This window comes from Salmo salar, chromosome 01 (assembly GCF_965601325.2).
Source record: "Salmo salar chromosome 01, fSalSal1, whole genome shotgun sequence".
Lineage (NCBI taxonomy): Eukaryota > Metazoa > Chordata > Actinopteri > Salmoniformes > Salmonidae > Salmo > Salmo salar.
This window is the reverse complement of record NC_138291.1, coordinates 3,897,501-3,911,054: the sequence shown is the minus strand read 5'-3', so window position 1 is coordinate 3,911,054 and position 13,554 is coordinate 3,897,501.

The window sequence follows — 13,554 nt, the reverse complement described above, 5'->3', positions numbered from 1 at the left end:
GAATGAGAACATGTACATATAAATATATGGATGAGCGATGGCCGAGCGGCATAGGCAAGATGCAATAGATGGTATAAAATACAGCATGTACATGTGATATGTATAATGTAAGATATGTAAACATTATTAAAGGGGCATTATTTAAAGTGACATTGTTTAAAGTGACTAGTGATCCATTTATTAAAGTGTCCAGTGATTGGGTCAGTATGTAGGCAGCAGTCTCTCTGAGTTAGTGATGGCTGTTTAACAGTCTGATGGCCTTGAGATAGAAGCTGTTTTTCAGTCTCTCTGTCCCAGCTTTGATGCACCTGTACTGACCCCGCCTTCTGGATGATAGCGGGGTGAACAGGCAGTGGCTCGGGTGGTTGTTGTCCTTGATGATCTTTTTTGGTCTTCCTGTGACATCGGGTGGTGTAGGTGGAATGGAGGGCAGGTAGTTTGCCCCCGGTGATGCATTGTGCAGACCGCACCACCCACTGGAGAGTCTTGCTCAAGGACATTCAGAGACTTGTCCCAAAGCCACTCCTGCGTTGTCTTGGCTGTGTGTTTAGGGTCGTTGTCCTGTTAGAAGGTGAAGCTTCGCCCCAGTCTGAGGTTCTGAGCGCTCTGGAGCAGGTTTTCATTAAGGATCTCTCTGTACTTTGCTCCGTTAATCTTTCCCTCAATCCTGACTAGTCTCCCAGTCCCTGACGCTGAAAAATATCCCCACAGCATGATGCTGCCACCACCATGCTTCACCGTAGGGATAGTGCCAGGTTTCCTCCAGACGTGACGCTTGGCATTCAGGCCAAAGAGTTCAATCTTGGTTTCATCAGACCAGATAATCTATTTTCTCATGGTCTGAGAGTCCTTTAGGTTCCTTTTGGCAAACTCCAAGCGGGCTGTCATGTGCCTTTTACTGAGGAGTGGCTTCCGTCTGGCCACTCTACCATAAAGGCCTGATTGGTGGAGTGCTGCAGAGATGGTTGTCCTCTGGAAGGTTCTCCCATCTCCACAGAGGAACTCTGGAGCTCTGTCAGAGTGACCATTGGGTTCTTGGTCACCTCCCTGACCAAGGCCCTTCTCCCCCATTGCTCAGTTTGGATGGGTGGACAGCTCTAGGAAGAGTCTTGGTGGTTCCAAACTTCTTCCATTTTAGAATGATGGAGGTCTCTGTGTTCTTGGGGTCCTTCAATGCTACTGAAATGTTTTGGTAGCCTTCCCCATATCTGTGCTTAAACACAATCCTGTCTCAGCGTTCTACGGACAATTCCTTCGACCTCATGGCTTGGTTTTTGCTCTTACATGCACTGTCAACTGTAGGACCTTATATAGACAGGTGTGTGCCTTTCCAAATCATGTCCAATCAATTGAATTTACCACAGGTGGACTACAATCAAGTTGTAGAAACATCTCAAGGATGATCAATGGAAACAGGATGCACCTGAGCTCAATTTAGAGTCTGATCGCAAAGGGTCTGAATACTTATGTAAATAAGGTATTTCTGTTATTTATTTTTATAAATTTGATACAATTTTGAAAAACCTGTTTTCGCATTTATGAGGGGAAAAAATAATTGTATACATTTTAGAATAAAGCTGTAACGTAACAAAATGTGGATAAAGTCAAGGGGTCTGAATACTTTCCGAATGCACAGTACATACATTGAATTAAGACTGCCATTTAAGTACTGTGGTCGGTTTGTATTACCTTATAAATTAAAGTAAGTATAGTGGTTGGTTGGGGGTCTACTTGGGGAGAGTGGGTCCACCAAGACGAGTGGTGAGTGGAGGCCCCACGCAAACCTCAGAGAAGTGTCTGATCCCATCCCAGTCCCCCAGATAAAGCCCATCTCTATTCTCACCAATAACCACCATTAAATCTTAGTTATTATGGACAAACAAGGAATAATAATGATTCGACATCCTTTCCTAATCTGTCCAGAACACTTATTCATTTTACAATGGGTTTGCAAGTCACACAAATATTGAATACATTTACAATGTAGAATAATTAAGTCCTTCTTTCTCCCTCTCCTAAACTAAATCCATCCCTCTTCACCAGCCCCTCCCAGTTCTCCCCCTTTACCTCACCCAAGCCAAGCTTATCCCAACATACCATCTTTACCTCACCCAAGCCAAGCTTATCCCAACATAACCAAGCCAAGCTTATCCCAACATAACCAAGCCAAGCTTATCCCAACATACCATCTTTACCTCACCCAAGCCAAGCTTATCCCAACATAACCAAGCCAAGCTTATCCCAACATAACCAAGCCAAGCTTATCCCAACATACCATCTTTACCTCACCCAAGCCAAGCTTATCCCAACATAACCAAGCCAAGCTTATCCCAACATAACCAAGCCAAGCTTATCCCAACATACCATCTTTACCTCACCCAAGCCAAGCTTGTCCCAACATAACCAAGCCAAGCTTATCCCAACATAACCAAGCCAAGCTTATCCCAACATACCATCTTTACCTCACCCAAGCCAAGCTTTTCCCAACATAACCAAGCCAAGCTTATCCCAACATAACCAAGCCAAGCTTATCCCAACATACCATCTTTACCTCACCCAAGCCAAGCTTATCCCAACATAACCAAGCCAAGCTTATCCCAACATAACCAAGCCAAGCTTATCCCAACATACCATCTTTACCTCACCCAAGCCAAGCTTATCCCAACATAACCAAGCCAAGCTTATCCCAACATAACCAAGCCAAGCTTATCCCAACATAACCAAGCCAAGCTTATCCCAACATACCATCTTTACCTCACCCAAGCCAAGCTTATCCCAACATAACCAAGCCAAGCTTATCCCAACATAACCAAGCCAAGCTTATCCCAACATACCATCTTTACCTCACCCAAGCCAAGCTTATCCCAACATAACCAAGCCAAGCTTATCCCAACATAACCAAGCCAAGCTTATCCCAACATACCATCTTTACCTCACCCAAGCCAAGCTTATCCCAACATAACCAAGCCAAGCTTATCCCAACATAACCAAGCCAAGCTTATCCAACATAACCAAGCCAAGCTTATCCCAACATACCATCTTTACCTCACCCAAGCCAAGCTTATCCCAACATAACCAAGCCAAGCTTATCCCAACATAACCAAGCCAAGCTTATCCCAACATACCATCTTTACCTCACCCAAGCCAAGCTTATCCCAACATAACCAAGCCAAGCTTATCCCAACATAACCAAGCCAAGCTTGTCCCAACATAACCAAGCCAAGCTTATCCCAACATAACCAAGCCAAGCTTATCCCAACATACCATCTTTACCTCACCCAAGCCAAGCTTGTCCCAACATAACCAAGCCAAGCTTATCCCAACATACCATCTTTACCTCACCCAAGCCAAGCTTGTCCCACCCTCCCATCTTTACACATCCTTGCCCCCCCCCCCCCCCCCAAGCCAATCTTATCACCCCCCTTCTGCCCTCGGAATAGCCTCAATTCATTGGGGTATGGACTCTAAAATGGACTCTAAAAGGTGTCGAAAGTGTTCCACATAGATGCAAGCGCATGTTGACAACAATACTTCCCACAGTTGTGTCCAGTTGGCTAGATGTCCTTTGGGTGGTGGACCATTCTTGATACATACGGGATTACCCAGCAGCGTTGCAGTTCTTGGAACACTCAAACCGGTGTGCCTGGTACCTACTAGCATACCCCGTTCAAAGGCACTTAAATCATTTGTCTTGTCCACTCATCCTCTGAACGGCACCCATGCACAATCCATGTCTCAATTGTCTCAAGGCTTAAAAATCTTTATTTAACCATGTCTCCTCCCCTTCATCTACACTGACTGAAGTAGGTTTAACAAGTGACATCAATAAGAGATCATAGGATTCACCTGGTCAGTCTATGTTATGGAAAGAGCAGGTGTTCATAATGTTTCGTACACCCAATGTATGTTCTTAAGAATAACTTCATAATTATTATATTTGACTGCTACTTGTTGCAAAAGGCATATAATATGATACAAGTGGTTGAGCAATGAAACAACAGCAAGGTGACAGGAAGTTCGATGCTCTCTCCATCACATAGAGGAGTGGGGGGAGGGGAGGGGTGTTAGCGGTGAAACTGAGCCCTGGAGGCCTGCAGCTCTGTGGGGGTGGAGAGAGAGAGATAAAGAGCCAATGAGAGGATATGGTAAGAGAGAGAGGGGGAGAGAGAGAGAGAGAGAGAGAGAGAGAGACAGACAGAGAGAGAGAGCGAGAGAGAGAGAAACAGCCGATGAGAGGATGTGGTGAGAGAGAGAGAGAGAGAGAGAGAGAGAGAGAGAGAGAGAGAGAGAGAGAGAGAGAGCGAGAGAGAGAGAAACAGCCGATGAGAGGATGTGGTAAGAGAGACACAACACCCTGAGTGCTGAAACAAAGGCAGGATGATGAGAAACAACGAACGTGTACCCTTCCATCTCACCACAACCCAAACCACCCCTCTGCTCTGCTCAGGCTTCTGCAAACACAACCGTTTGTCACAGAGGGTTTGACGCGGGAGAATGTTCCATTTCTATCTGTGTCACATACACAGCTGTTTCTGTTGAATCTGGTGCAAAGAAATGACAAGAAGTGTAGGTTATCTTGTTTAGTGTAGTGCCCAATGCATATACTGTTTAGTATCTCACCTGGGTTATGTCTCTATGTTCTATGAGTGTAACTGTACATTATATACAACTCCCTATACTGTTCTGAAATCAAGGAGTTTCTAAGACTCACGTCTCCAATACTGTTACTGTGAGTCCCTGGGAATTTAGTGTTCCAGCTCGGATGACTGTTACAGCAAAGGTCATTATTATATTTACATTTTTAGTCATTTAGCAGACGCTCTTATCCAGAGAGACTTACAGTAGTGAATGCATACATTTCATACATTTCTTTTCCCGTACTGGTCCCCCGTGGGAATCGAACCCACAACCCTGGCGTTGCAAACACCATGCTCTACCAACTGAGCCACACGAGACTACGAGACCTCGTTATGCTGCTCTGTTGATTTGGAAAGTGGAGAAGATCATGACTCCTGTAATCAACTCCCTGTAAATAGCAGCACCACATTTAAACACTCTATTTCTAAAGGCCATTGACAGTGCGTGCCTGCTGTGAGATTATGTCCCTGTGAGAGTTAATGACTCTTAATGATGGTGTGTGTGTGTGTGTGTGTGTGTGTGTGTGTGTGTGTGTGTGTGTGTGTGTGTGTGTGTGTGTGTGTGTGTGTGTGTGTGTGTGTGTGTGTGTGTGTGTGTGTGTGTGTGTGGCGTGCGTGCGTGCGTGCGTGCGTGCGTGCGTGTGTGTGATGGTGGGTTTTCGTACATTGCCCTGGCTGATCTGTCATAGTTTGGGCGCTGGCAGCACAGTACCAGACAGTACTAGACAGACCAGACAGTACTAGACAGACCAGACAGTATCAGACAGTATCAGACAGACCAGACAGTATCAGACAGACCAGACAGTACCAGACAGACCAGACAGTATCAGACAGTACTAAACAGACCAGACAGACCAGACAGACCAGACAGACCAGACAGTACTAGACAGACCAGACAGTACTAAACAGACCAGACAGTACTAGACAGACCAGACAGACCAGACAGTACCAGACAGACTAGACAGACCAGACAGTACTAGACAGTACCAGACAGACCAGACAGACCAGACAGTACTAGACAGACCAGACAGTACTAAACAGACCAGACAGACCAGACAGACCAGACAGACCAGACAGTACTAGACAGACCAGACAGTACTAGACAGACCAGACAGACCAGACAGACAAGACAGACCAGATAGACCAGACAGTACTAGACAGACCAGACAGTACTAGACAGACCAGACAGTACTAGACAGACCAGACAGTACTAGACAGACCAGACAGACCAGACAGACCAGACAGTACTAGACAGACCAGACAGTACTAAACAGACCAGACAGACCAGACAGACCAGACAGACCAGACAGTACTAGACAGACCAGACAGTACCAGACAGTACTAGACAGACCAGACAGTACTAAACAGACCAGACAGTACTAAACAGACCAGACAGACCAGACAGACCAGACATACCAGACAGTACTAGACAGACCAGACAGACCAGACAGTACTAGACAGTACTAGACAGACCAGACAGACCAGACAGTACTAAACAGACCAGACAGTACTAAACAGACCAGACAGTACTAGACAGACCAGACAGTACCAGACAGTACTAGACAGACCAGACAGTACTAAACAGACCAGACAGTACTAGACAGTACCAGACAGTACCAGACAGACCAGACAGACCAGACAGTACTAGACAGACCAGACAGACCAGACAGACCAGACAGTACTAGACAGACCAGACAGTACCAGACAGACCAGACAGTACTAGACAGACCAGACAGACCAGACAGTACTAAACAGACCAGACAGACCAGACAGACCAGACAGACCAGACAGACCAGACAGACCAGACAGACCAGACAGTACTAGACAGACCAGACAGACCAGACAGACCAGACAGTACCAGACAGACCAGACAGACCAGACAGTACTAGACAGACCAGACAGACCAGACAGTACTAAACAGACCAGACAGACCAGACAGTATCAGACAGACCAGACAGACCAGACAGTACCAGACAGACCAGACAGTACTAGACAGACCAGACAGACCAGACAGTACTAGACAGACCAGACAGACCAGACAGTACTAAACAGACCAGACAGACCAGACAGACCAGACAGTACCAGACAGACCAGACAGACCAGACAGTACTAGACAGACCAGACAGTACTAAACAGACCAGACAGACCAGACAGTACTAGACAGACCAGACAGTATCAGACAGACCAGACAGACCAGACAGTACTAGACAGACCAGACAGTACTAAACAGACCAGACAGTACTAGACAGACCAGACAGACTAGACAGACCAGACAGACCAGACAGTACTAGACAGACCAGACAGACCAGACAGTACTAAACAGACCAGACAGACCAGACAGACCAGACAGACCAGACAGTACTAGACAGACCAGACAGTACTAAACAGACCAGACAGACTAGACAGACCAGACAGACCAGACAGTACTAGACAGACCAGACAGTACCAGACAGACCAGACAGTACTAGACAGACCAGACAGTACTAGACAGACCAGACAGACCAGACAGACCAGACAGTACCAGACAGACCAGACAGACCAGACAGACCAGACAGACCAGACAGACCAGACAGTACTAGACAGTACCAGACAGACCAGACAGTACTAAACAGACCAGACAGTACTAAACAGACCAGACAGTACCAGACAGACCAGACAGACCAGACAGACCAGACAGACCAGACAGTACTAAACAGACCAGACAGACCAGACAGTCCTAGACAGACCAGACAGACCAGACAGTACTAGACAGACCAGACAGACCAGACAGTACTAGACAGACCAGACAGTCCAGACAGTACTAAACAGACCAGACAGTACTAGACAGTACTAAACAGACCAGACAGTATCAGACAGACTAGACAGTACCAGACAGTACTAGACAGACCAGACAGTACTAGACAGACAAGACAGTACTAGACAGACCAGACAGACCAGACAGACTAGACAGACCAGACAGTACTAGACAGACAAGACAGTACTAGACAGACAAGACAGTACTAAACAGACCAGACAGACCAGACAGACTAGACAGACCAGACAGTACTAGACAGACCAGACAGTACCAGACAGACCAGACAGTACTAGACAGACCAGACAGTACTAGACAGACCAGACAGACCAGACAGACCAGACAGTACCAGACAGACCAGACAGTACCAGACAGACCAGACAGACCAGACAGACCAGACAGACCAGACAGACCAGACAGTACTAGACAGACCAGACAGTACTAAACAGACCAGACAGTACTAAACAGACCAGACAGTACCAGACAGACCAGACAGACCAGACAGACCAGACAGACCAGACAGTACTAAACAGACCAGACAGACCAGACAGTACTAGACAGACCAGACAGACCAGACAGACCAGACAGTACTAGACAGACCAGACAGACCAGACAGTACTAGACAGACCAGACAGACCAGACAGTACTAGACAGACCAGACAGTCCAGACAGTACTAAACAGACCAGACAGTACTAGACAGTACTAAACAGACCAGACAGTATCAGACAGACTAGACAGTACCAGACAGTACTAGACAGACCAGACAGTACTAGACAGACAAGACAGTACTAGACAGACCAGACAGACCAGACAGACTAGACAGACCAGACAGTACTAGACAGACCAGACAGTACTAGACAGACAAGACAGTACTAGACAGACAAGACAGTACTAAACAGACCAGACAGACCAGACAGACCAGACAGACCAGACAGACCAGACAGTACTAGACAGACCAGACAGTACTAAACAGACCAGACAGTACTAAACAGACCAGACAGTACTAAACAGACCAGACAGACCAGACAGTACTAGACAGACCAGACAGTACTAAACAGACCAGACAGTACTAGACAGACAAGACAGTACTAGACAGACCAGACAGTACTAGACAGACAAGACAGTACTAGACAGACCAGACAGTACTAGACAGACAAGACAGTACTAGACAGACCAGACAGTACTAGACAGACCAGACAGTACTAAACAGACCAGACAGTACTAGACAGACCAGACAGTACTAGACAGACAAGACAGTACTAGACAGACCAGACAGTACTAAACAGACCAGACAGTACCAGACAGACCAGACAGTACTAGACAGACCAGACAGTACTAGACAGACCAGACAGTACTAAACAGACCAGACAGTACTAAACAGACCAGACAGTACTAAACAGACCAGACAGTACCAGACAGTACTAAACAGACCAGACAGTATCAGACAGACCCACTGACTCCAGGATCATCCCCAGACTATCTGGTCTAGTATTATAGCTAATCTCATTTTGCCAAGAAACTGAGAGAAAACACTAACTGTTTTAAAGCTCAGGGATTGTGGAGAAAAAAAACGTGACAATCTCAACTTTTTTCCCCAAAACAAATATTTGTTCTTAATATTAACAAAATGTTAAATATATATTTTGATATCAGTTATCACAACATGTAAAAGATCAAACCGCCTAATTTTTTAAAAACATTTTCATAAAATGCCACTAACTAGATTTATGTAATCTCTGTCAGACACCAAAAACGGAATTTCATTTTTACAATTATTGTCCAACAAGTATTTAACGGCCTTGATTGTTGTATTCTAATATTAGATCATTCAAATATGTAATACAAATCTCCCAAACCTATTTTTGTTTTGTCTTAGTAGTACTATATAATCCTCCAAGGCTTATTTCTTTAGCATTTTGAAATGTTTTTCTACATTTACAACATAAAACCACATTAATAAAGTAAAAAATTATCCCTTAGAGTTTAGCACAGCTAATTCTTCCATAGTTTACATTTACATTTTTTTACATTTTAGTCATTTAGCTGACGCTCTTATCCAGAGCGACTTACAGTAAGTAGTGAATGCATACATTTCATTTCATTTCATTTTTTATTTTTTTTGTACTGGCCCCCAGTGGGAATGGGTTGCAAACACCATGCTCTACCAACTGAGCCACAGGGAAGACAGTTTAAGCATATGTTGTAGAACAGTGATTGAAATATTTGTTCATAATATTGATAAAACAAAATATTGACTCAAAAACTGTTTTGGAGTTGACAGCAGATATTTAAAACAGACATATTTTTGCCTCAAAATAAAAGTTCAAAACAAACATATATAAAATATGGAAAATTATTTGTTTTACACAGTAGACATTTAGGTTCTTGTCAGTTGATGTATAACTCTAAAACCTAATTAAAATAAACATATTTTTACCAAAATTCATATCTTAATCTATCAGGCAGATGGAGTTGACAGTTTATGGTTGTAACCACGGTGATTCCAATATTGTTTGTTTAAAGCTATCAATAGAGATCATTCCAGACCATGAGTGGTCTTGTTGCACTAGATGTAATGAGGACATGAAAAAGGGGTCCTTATGGTATAGGTGACCCTGCTCATTCCTGATTCATTTAGGATTTTAGACCAATCTGACTGTTTATTTTTATTTTCTAAAAACATTTTAGGGGGTAGATTAGCTTTAATATTACAGATAGAATGTGGCTTCCGTCAATGTAACTGTCTGCATCATTTCCGATCCCCCCATATATATATTTTCTTATAAATATACATATTATTTTAAATATATATATTTTTTTAAATATACATATTATTTTAAATACACATATTATTTTAAATATATATTATTTTAAATATATATTATTTTAAATATACATATTATTTTAAATATATATATTTAAATATATTCCTTTATTTTTTGGGTTTGTTTTTAGTCCCACCCTTCAGACCCCCCATGTATCTCTGAACACCATCATGTTTTGTTTTCTAAGTGCCGTATATTTTTCAACTGTGATGTTTCACAAAAGTTCTGAACCTATAAACATTTTACCGACACAGTATATTTTACATAGTTAACTTGCTTTCTGTTATTGTTTAGTCCCACCCTTCAGCTCCACGAAACCCTTCCCATCTATCTCCGAACAACATCCACAAAATGTCTGAACATTTCTATTCTCACAGATTCTACATATTGTAAATTAAAGATACATTTTTTTTTTGTTGCTAAGATCATTAATATTATTATTGATCGATTGACTTTTTAAAATCACCCAGCAGTGCTCCAGTTAAATGTTTCAATTCTTCAGCCATTCCTGAACTTGCGACCAAAAACAAGCTACATATAGACAGGACCAAAACAAATTATTCTGTCTCTTTGCAGTATAATCTGCAGAGCTGGGAAGGTTGTATCCCCCATATATATATATATATATGTTATATATATATATATATATATATATATATATATATATATATATATATATATATATATATATATATATATATATATATATAACATTCTATTGGTTTCAAGGATTTCGTTTTATAATTTAAATTGAAAAACTCAAAAGTGTTGAATCCAGTGCTGTTTTGTGTATTAGTTCATAAACCATGTGTAATGGAATCAGTATATCGAAGAAATCTATTCCCAACTATTTTGCAATCTAGAAATCTGACGGAGTGGCCTAATCTCCTGAAATATCTTTAAGAAATCACAGTTTGTGATAAATATTATGTAAAGTAACAGAGGGCTATTACAAGAAACAACATATTAACATTTTTCAGTTAATATCCATTATTGCCTGATTTTAGAATAAAAAAAAAAAGCTTTTGAGTTTGAAATTGGGATCCTTTTCTCCGGACAAGGAAAATTCCAGGCATAGAGCCAACATGGAAATAAAAAATATAGAAAATATTTAGAATATTCCCCCAAAATAAATATTTTTCCACATAAAATTCCCCTAAATGTAAATTGTAAGTTTTAATAATACAACAAAAGAAAGTACATTTCTTTCTATTCTACACACTTTGCCATGAGACTGAGAGAAAAATGTGCCGTTTTAAAGCTGATTTCCAGTTCCAGTCATTCTAAATATTTATTTCATGGCTTGTGGTGTGTTAATATGGCTAGCCTGACCCCTAGTGGTTATGAGTGGTAGTACACCAGTCTCAGGTTTAGCCTGACCCCTAGTGGTTATGAGTGGTAGTACACCAGTCTCAGGTTTAGCCTGACCTCTAGAGTGGTTATGAGTGGTAGTACACCAGTCTCAGGTTTAGCCTGACCTCTAGTGGTTATGAGTGGTAGTACACCAGTCTCAGGTTTAGCCTGACCTCTAGTGGTTATGAGTGGTAGTACACCAGACTCAGGTTTAGCCTGACCTCTAGTGGTTAAGAGTGGTACAGCCAATTTCTTTACTGCCAACGCTTCCTATGGAGAATCTTGAGTTCTTCAAGCTGACGACTATTCTGTAGGGACTTGGTGAGAGTCAAGACGCATTGTTCAAGAGGTTCCCGATAGACTCAGCCACAAAATATTTAATCAAAATCACACTTTTTTATTAATCACAATAATTACAAACAGTAGAATGAAACAAAAATGAACAAAACAAGTTGATAAGATAAAGCAGCAACAGTGATTAAGAGGAATTTATCTGGTCCAGCAGGAAGACAATATGAGTTTATATAACAGTGATTAAGAGAGGAGTTTATCTGGTCCAGTAGGAAGACAATTTGTCAGTGGAAGAACAATGGAGTGACTGTTGAATTTATTCAGTTTAAAGAAAAATCTACCCGTAGCTGACTACAAGGCAAGAAGGACCCTGACCTCACAGATGCATGTATCTCTGTGTCTGTCTCTGTCTCTGTCTCTGTCTCTGTGTCTGTGTGTGTGTATGTGGGGGGGGGGGGGGGGTCCCCTCTTATCGCCACAGCAACCAGTCCCTCTTATCGCCACAGCAACCAGTCCCTCTTATCTCCATAACAACCAGTCCCTCTTATCTCCATAACAACCAGTCCCTCTTAGCTAAGACAGTATGTTCCCAAACAAAATAAAAACATAATTCCACTTTGACATTATGGGATAGATCAGTGACAAAAAAAAATCTTAATTTCAATCCATTTCAAATTCAGGCTGTAAACACAACAAACATTTGGAAAAAGTCAACGGATGTGAAGGCACTGAGTGAACAAAACATTAGGAACACCTGCTCTTTCTATGCTATAGACTGACCAGATGAATCCAGGTGAATCCTATGATCTCTTATTGATGTCACTTGTTAAATCCACTTCATTCAGTGTAGATGAAGCGGAGGAGACAGGATAATAAAGAAGGATTTTTAAGCCTTGAGACTTGCATTGTGTGCCATTGAGGGTGAATGGGCAAGACAAAATATTCAAGTGCCTTTGAACGGGGGTATGGTAGTAGGTGCCAGGCACACTGGTTGGTGTCAAGAACTGCAACGCTGCTGGGTTTTTCACACTCAACAGTTTCCCGCGTGTATCAAGAATGGTCCACGACCCAGAGAAGATCCAGCCAACTTGACACAACTGTGGGAAGCTTTTGAGTCAACATGGACCAGCGTCCCTGTGGAACGCTTTGACACCTTGTAGAGTGGGGGTGGAGCAAGTCAATATTAGGAAGCTGTTCTTAATGTTTGTTCACTCAATGTAGATTGTAAAAGTATAGTATATTCCCTGAATGAAAGCATGATCTAGATTATACAGCTCTATCTGAACAGATGCAGCTAAACATAAAGAGTCAGTTCCTTTGATTCTTGATGACAGTCCCTTTGATTCTTACACAGTGAATGATTGAAACACGATGACAGTCCTGTTTCCATAGAAAGGTATATTGGAGTCTGTTTGCCAGTTTAGTTCAGAGTTATGTGTCCCGGTACTAAACTCCAGGCCCTCCACACGATAGCCTGTTCTCAGATCTTCTTGTGATGTCTAGCCAACTCCTAAGGTCCATAAGAGTTGAGACAGCACAGACATATCCGGGACCAGGCTATCCACAGGGCCCCAGCCAGGACTCTTCCCCTCCTACAGGCTATCCACAGGGCCCCAGCCAGGACACCTCCCTTCCCGCAGTCTATCCACAGGGCCC